The 8,373-nt window shown below is 36.6% G+C and overlaps 1 protein-coding gene across 2 annotated transcripts in view; it reads right to left on the reverse strand.

The window, feature by feature from the left end:
- Window positions 1-5,754, reverse strand: part of LOC106873133 (uncharacterized) — a 38,471-nt gene extending 32,717 nt beyond the window's left edge. Inside the window, exons 1-2 of one of the 2 annotated variants that reach the window (XM_089339731.1) lie at window positions 5,042-5,754; window positions 2,114-2,522 (exon numbers count right to left, since the gene is read on the reverse strand). The gene's annotated coding sequence lies outside the window, so the exon portion shown is untranslated. The remainder of the gene's footprint in view (window positions 1-2,113; window positions 2,523-5,041) is intronic. The other variant, XM_052975659.2, reaches the window with a different exon arrangement.
- Window positions 5,755-8,373: the final 2,619 nt, after the last annotated feature.

Genomic DNA, 8,373 nt, shown 5'->3' on the forward strand with positions numbered 1-8,373 from the left:
TCTCATTAATTCAATCCCTTTTCAATTTTACTTCTGCAGTTTGGATTACTTCCAAGGTTTGATTTACTTTGTTCTTTCGGTTTCAATTGCCTTACCAGACGCGTAAATAATTTCATTTAACTCAATTTGAAACAAAACAAAAGTTCAAACAGTGCACCAGATCGCTTGTCCTATGCGCATTCCTCAGGGGAGAACCAGCTTAGGGTCGAAAAGTCATCCACTGGCACAAACTCTTCTAATACGAATCTGGATTCTCACTTGAATAGGAGCTACTCCACCTCGAGCCCTCAAAATTAACTACCACAGCCATCACAGAAAGAAAAATGTAAGAAGCTCAAATGGACTCGGGCGTGTATAAAGAATATACGCTTATTATTATGCATTAGAGAGGCCATCTGAAGAGAGACACAGGCAAACTCCTACAAAATATGGAGATCACGAAACCAAGACAGCAGACCCTATTTGGATGAAAGCAAATTAGCAAATGTTAGGAGGAATATCTTTAGAAATAATAGACTCACAGATAGTGAAATAATCACGATCAAGCGCGCTGAAGAAAATGATCTAAACATAAGACAGGAAAGAAATGAAGAATCGGATGAAGAGAGTAGCCTGCCGCGAGTTTTAATTGAAAGACCTTCATCTGACCGAAACACGCAGAGCCCTGAAGAAATATGAAACTCTGATAAAAATAGCCAGGAGTATTTGAAGGCCACACATTTGCTGAAGAACACAGAGAGTCTCTGATAGAAATGAAGTAGAAAATTCTGAATAAGCTTGCTGGTGTAAGACATGCAAGTGTGAGTGATAGAGAGTCACTTCATAAACTCTCAAACACAAGTCTGGGAAGAATTACAATAGTAGACCTGAGGATAACACCCACGAAGGCTCATAATGGAAATCCCCCAGTAAAGATAGCGTACCAAATATCTGGGAAACGTTAGTTCAGCTATTCAATGAAATTACGAGAAATCCTAAGAAAACACCTGACTGGTTAGCAAATGGTATTACTTACCTACTCTCAAAGAATAATGAAACCATAGCTTCAAAACCTATCGGCCTATAAACTATTTATGAACCTCTTATAAAATTTGAACATCCATCCTCGCGGAGAAAAACATGTTTTTATGGAACAGAACGATATTTTATCCACTGAACAAGAAGAGTGTCGACGAGGCTCATATGGATGCAAAGATTAACTCCTAATTATTTGCATGATCCTTGAGAATTGTCATAAGAAGCGCGGAAATCTCAGTTCTGTAGGAACGGATTACAAAAAAGCCTTTGTCAGCATACCGTATTCATGGATCTTGATGTCACTGGATATCTTCAAAATAAATTTCTCCTGTAATTTCAAACTTCCTGAAGCATAATATGTCAGTGTGGAATACGAATCTCCAATTATAATGGAGTATTGACTTCAGACAATATCAACATCAACTCTGGTATTTTTCAAAATAACTCAGTTTCACCTCTAATTTTCTGCACAGTTCTAATACCCCTTACAAGTGAACTTAATAGAACAGGGTGTGGCTATAAAATTGACAATAAGAAAATAAGCCATCAGCAAAGATAATAATGAGCTTGAAGGCCTATTACGTACTGTGTAAGTGCTGAGTGATGACACCGGGATGGAATTTGGTCTTGATAAATGTGTCAAGGCTACTTTCCAGAAAGGAAAATAGAAGACTTCAAATTCAGTCGTGTTAGATATCAACACAGTTATAAAAGAACTTGAGCAGGAACAAACTTACAAATACTTACAAATGAGGGCTCTAGCATTCTGCATGCAAGCATGACAGAGAAGATGAGGAAAAAATGTTACAGGGGAGTTTGAACAGTCCTGAAATCTGAGTTAAATGCGCATAACAGGTTCCAGTTGTTATTGAACTGGAATATCAGTGAAATAAAAGAAAATTGACAGAAAAATACGTATGCTGCTGACTTGTAATAAATGGCACCACCCAAAGCAGACATGGATTGGCTTTACTTTCCCAGAGCCCAAGGAGGTCTATAAGAGGTTGAGGAGGTGCTGGTAGTGCTGGTAATCTTATCTTACAGTCTGAGCAGTGCATGCCATTAGTTTCATTTGGAAATTTTAGGAAAGTCTCACCTCCCTTCTGTATTGTGACTCCATCTGACGTGCTACAGCATGCGTTTCCTGATCTTGAGAAAGTATCATCTCGCTTGCCTTCAGACTCCATTTAATATGCTGCAGCATGCATTTGCTGATCTTAGGAAAGTCTCATCTCCCTTCTGTATTGAGACACCATTTGATGTGCTGTAGCATGTGTTTGTTGATGTTGAAAAAGTCTCATCTTCCGTCTCTCTTAAGACTCCATTTAATGTGCTGCAGCATACGTTTGCTGATGCTGGGAAAGTCTCATCTCCCTTAGCATGCATTTGCTGATCTTGACAAAGTCTCATCTCTTTTCTCTCTTGAGACTCTCACCTTAAGTTTTCTATAATCCTCGTCGCTTTGTAGTTGTTTCTGGAGAGATTACATCTTTTTTTGGAGGCATCTTTCAATATTGTAGACAAAAAATTATGAACATAGAAAAAATTATACATTAATCTTTATTTTTGTAAGCAGTTGTATGTATGTAGTATAAACAATATTATAGTCTTATCAAAAGTGAAAGAGCAAAAGTGAAACAATATTATAGTGTTACGAAATGTGAAAGAATAAAAGTGAAACTATTATACCCCTGAAAAGAAATCGAAAGGGTTGTATAGAGGGGGACTACAGCCCCCTATATGGGCAAGTGCTAAAATTTCACCTCCCTAGAAGCTTCCCCGAGTAATGAAAAACCTTCATGCCAAATTTGGTTCTATAATTTGGTACATATTGATCCAGCGGTTTGGCCGTGCATAGAGGAAACACACACACACACACACACACATACACACACACACACACGCACACACACACACACACACACACACACACACACACAAACACAAACACACACACACACGCACACACAGTGAATTTTATAATGTATCAGATTGACATTACTTTTTGCATATGTTTATAATCCAAGATAGCCACCGTTTGATTTTACTGTAGTCCTTAACCTTTTCGTAGATGAAGATAATGACTTTTTATGTTTAAATGATGCGTAAGGGCACATGCCGCACCCGGAACACAAGTAATCATTTAGGGATTCTACGAAGCATTTTAAAAGCTGCTCAGTTGAGTCGTAACAGAACTATAGTCAACCTCTATGAAATACACACACATGAACATAAATGACAAACAGCAGTCGGAGATTGTAATGGGTGTGCAATAATATACAGAAGATGACATTAGTATAAGCAGTGTCTAGGACAAGTTCGCTAGTCACAATGGCTTGTTTATTTCGCATCACTATGTCTTATTTACAGTTAAATAGGATAAAGTTTAATAATTAAATACCTTGGCTACGGCTACAATGGAGCGCAAAGATGCTATTGTTTGAGGATCTTACGAGGCAACATGGATCTCCCTACTGGTTGTATGCTGCCCACTGACCGCTAAACACTGACCCTTCACATACAGCCTTAACCCATTTCTATTGATTGTACGCTGACCCATCTACTCAGCCCTCCTCTTTCATGCAGTGTCTAAGTTCTAACAAAGGGGTATTGCTGATTTGAAAGCCAGCGCTTATTTTTTTTATTATTGTTGCTATCATATGTTTAATTAAGACACAGGGAACCAGCATTTTAAAGAATTTGGCAGTCTAGAATAGATAGGGTCAACGCTATACACTATGAAAAGCAGGCGATCGCCTGGGACGCTAACATCGAAGGGCACCTCATAAATACTGAATAACTTACTCAAAATTTCGTAATCCAACTAAAACACACGAAAACTTCGTAATAAACGGAGTAGGTGAGATCGTGACCAGTAGAACAGAGGGCAAAGTGCAGGAGACGAAGGGACAATAAAGTATTATCACGTGTCACACATTTCGGTTTGAAAACATTTCAAATATCACAGTTAGTAGATTTCCATGGTGATTTTCTTCATCATAATTATAAATTTTCGACTGCGTTTTTCTTTTACAGCTACAGTAAAAATGTTCATGTTTAAAAGAAGCTGTTGGAAAAACCGGAGAAAAATTGTGGGGGCTGGTGAAAGGATGTATATTGTAGGGGTGGAGAAGGGGGTCGACATTGTAGGAATGAGAGAAGGGGGTACACAGTGTAGAGCTTGGAGAAGAGGACGCACAGTGCAGGAATGAGAGAAGAGGATGTACATTGTAGGGATGGGAAGAGAGGGTGAACAAACCATAGGGCTGAGAGAAAAGGGTGCTCAATGTAGAATTTGGAGAAATGGGCTCGCAACTATGTGATTGTCCTTGGGAGCGGAATATCCTGGTACCTGGGTATTAAGATATTTATTTCATCCAGAAGTACTTAGAGGAAAAGGTGTTATGTTTTAAAAGACAGAGTTATGGGAGTTTGTGATGTTCATTACTTTCTTGTGGAGATTATTAATATTGGTTTCAAATCTTAGCACAAGACTAGCAATTTCGTGGGACGGGATAACACGATCACATCGACTCCCAGTGCTAGAATGGTGTTAGACTGGTTCTTATTTTATCGAGCCCGAAAGGATGAATGGTAAAGTCGACCCCGGTGGCATTTGAACTTAAGGACGGACGAAATGTTGCCAAGCATTCCACTCGGTGTGCTAACGATTCTGCCAGTTCGCTGGCTTTCAAATATAACTAAAATTGGTTTCCAATTCTGGCATCAAGGCCAGCAATTTCGTGGAACGGGGTTAACTCGATTGCATCGACCCCAGCGTTCTACTGGATCTTATTTTATCGACCTCGAAAGAGATGAATGGCAAAGTCGATCCCGGTGGAATTTGAACTCTGAACGTGACGGCGGACGAAATGCCGCTAAGCATTTCGCTAGGTTCGGAAACGATTCTACCAGCTCACCACCTTGGAGATGAATAAATATTGAAAAAATGAAGCATAAATGATTTTCTGAGAATATAAAAATATTATTATATGATTATGGTAACAGTATTAAAAATTCTTACCTCCGTGAATAACTGTAGTTCTCTCCTATTTATCACAAGCTATGCATCCGAAATTTGTTGTTTTTGTTCGTATTGCTACCACTTATTATTATTATTATTATTATTATTATTATTATTATTATTATTATTATTATTATTATTATTATTATTATCGTTATTGTTTGTTGTTTTGATGTTGCTGTCGTGAATATTTTCGTTGCTTACATTTACGTCGTGGAAAGTGCTAGAGATAACGCTCTTCGCACGATATTCATCAAACGTTTTTCAGTGAGTTATTAGTAACTATTACATACATAGATACGCACGCACACACACACACACACACACACACACACACACATTCATACATGTACATGTGTTTATGTGTATGTATGAGTATTGTGCATATGCGCGTACGTGAATGCGTGAGTGTGTGTCTGTGTATGTGTGTGTGTGTGTGTGTGTGTGCGCGCGCGCGCACGCGTCGGGTGGTGGGGGTGGTAGTGATGCGTGCACGTGCTTGGCAACGCTTTCACATAAGTAAAAACCTTATACATCAGTGTCAATACTAGAAACTATCACAGCTGAGGTGGGAGACCTTGTATTTCTTTCTTTCTTTCTTTCTTTCTTTCTTTCTTTCTTTCTCTTTTCTATTTGATTCTGGGATAATCAATAATATAATATCAACAGGAGCAGCCGCATCAGCCGCACAATAACAACAAAATAGCAATAATTACGATTATTACGAAAGGTGCTATCAAAACATAAATAAAGTTTTTTTTACGTCAGTTCACCCTTAGGCGACTATATATATATAGTTACTGACGCGGCTAATACGCCATAGGACAAATAACCGAAACGGGTTCGTAGCATGTATTCTGTCAATGGCGTAGCATATAGCTGTATGTAAAATATTTAAAATCTCAATGGCATAGTCCACCGAGTTTTAAAAATATTTTACAGAAGGGACCAGTTTGTCATTCGGCACAGATTTTGATTCCACCCATAACAAATGTCTGTCTGTCTTTCTGTCTGCCTGTTTCCCCTCCCTGCTTCTCCCCTCTGTCTCTCTCTTTCGCTCTCTACCTGTCTCGATATATACGTGATATGTATGTATGTATGTATGTATGTATGTATGTATGTATGTATGTATGTATATGTATATATGTATGCATATATATATGATATATGATATATATATATATATATATATATTTCCTATATTTCTGACGAAGATCTCCGATCGAAACGTTAAATCCTCTTTCTTTTCTTTCTTTCCTGAGCGTCCAATTACACTGTACTTATTCAACGTCCTCGAGTTGTCTTTTCCTGTTTTTTTCTTGCTTGTTCATGTTGAAATTGACTATATATATATATATATATATATATATATATATATATATATATATATATATATATATATATATATATATATATATATATATGTATATATAGCAACAGTTTTCTATTAAAGCCTCAGACCGAGTCTATAGAATATATATATAGTGAGAATTTACAGAAAAGCAAAAGACGAAGACGAGTGTGTAAACAACCAACAGATGTATCAGTTTAACGCTCGGGAAATGAGAAAGTCTTTTACGTTTCAAGCCTACAGTCTTCGACAGACAGGAACACTAAAATAAACAGGGAAAGAAAATAAAAAAAGTTTAGTGGCTAACGATCTATCATGACGAATGATATGTATATTTATCGCAGGAGTGGCTGTGTGGTAAGTAGCTTGTTTACCAACCACATGGTTCCGGGTTCAGTCCCACTGCGTGGCACCTTGGGCAAATGTCTTCGACCAAAGCCTTGTGAGTGGATTTGGTAGATGGAAACTGAAAGAAGCCCGTCGTGTATATATATATATATATATATATATATATACATATATATAATTATCTTAAGGGACCAAGAGCGAACACGACCTGTCTCTAGCATGCTTGAAGTGCCTAGACCTTAAAAAAGCTACCAAAAACTCTAACGTCGGTTATCAGGTGATGTTGGTGGGATAAACATAGTCACACACACACACACACACACACACACACACACACACACACACACACAATGAGCTTCTTTCAGTTTCCGTCTATCAAATCCTCACAAGGCTTTTTATTATAGAAGACACTTGTCCAAGGTATCATGCAGTGGGACTGAACCCGGAACCATGTAGTTGGGAAGCCAGCTTCTTACCACACAGCCATTCCTGCACCACTCCTGCATCACTCCTGCTCCACACACAGTCACTCCCGCGTCCCCGCAAACACACACACACATGGATACATACACACACACACGGATACACACACACACACATACATGTACTAGAATGCAAAATGCGGGCGCAAAGTGCTAGAACATTCTTAAGTATTTGGGAGGAACTTGGTTATCTTGATGCCCACGTCACGTCTTACAGCCCTTACTGTATTCACCAGAAAAATACAGAAGAAGAAACTAAAACTTAGTCTATTGAGGCTGAACTTAGAATTTGTTAAATAAATTCCTCAAATTGTTCATTATAGTTTGTGCAATTTTGTAATATTATATTGTTTTGCTTTTTATTGCAAATTAAAAAAAATTAGGCTAATATTTGTGATTTCAAAATTTCTTTGAATTAGGTTAGAACATTTTTTAGTATTATATTATTTTTTAAATTTATTTTTTTAAATAAAACTCACTATTCAAAAAATTTTAAGTCACAGGTATTGTGTTAAAATTAAACTCATGTAGAATATATGTATTTAAAAAATAAGGGTAAAAATAGTAAGAAAATGTTTTTTAAAGAAACAAAAGAATTAGTTTCTTTAAAGTATGAATTATCATATAACAAATTATTTTCTATTTACAATCAGAAGAATATTTTTAAAAATGGCAGTTAATGAACGAATTGAGTGTAAAATGTAGAAATGACTATCTAGCTTTTATTTTAAAATAAAAACTTAGGAGTTATATTACATTGTCAATTTTGCTTCAATTGCTATTATGTGATTTTTTAAAAATAAAAAGCATTAAATTTGTAATACCAAATTTTTAACGTGCACACTTAGTGGCAATTAGTTTTTTCACTAAAACTGAAAATAAATATCTTCTTGATTATTCTAATATAAACTTTTACATAAAAATAAACATAAGAGTGCTTTTATTACCGTTTAAGTTTTTAAATTCTAACTTCAGCAGCAATATTTTAAGTTTTTTTTCCTCTGTAACTTTTCAGATTTCATTACCGCTTGCCTTGTGCATTTCCAGGTTCAATACTTAAGAATATCCTAGCTCTTTGCGCCTACATTTTTCATTTCCGTCCACCTTTTTCTAGGCAACACTTCTAGTATTATAATTAATTATATTTACCT

This window comes from Octopus bimaculoides, chromosome 22, assembly GCF_046866305.1.
Source record: "Octopus bimaculoides isolate indiv1 chromosome 22, ASM4686630v1, whole genome shotgun sequence".
Lineage (NCBI taxonomy): Eukaryota > Metazoa > Mollusca > Cephalopoda > Octopoda > Octopodidae > Octopus > Octopus bimaculoides.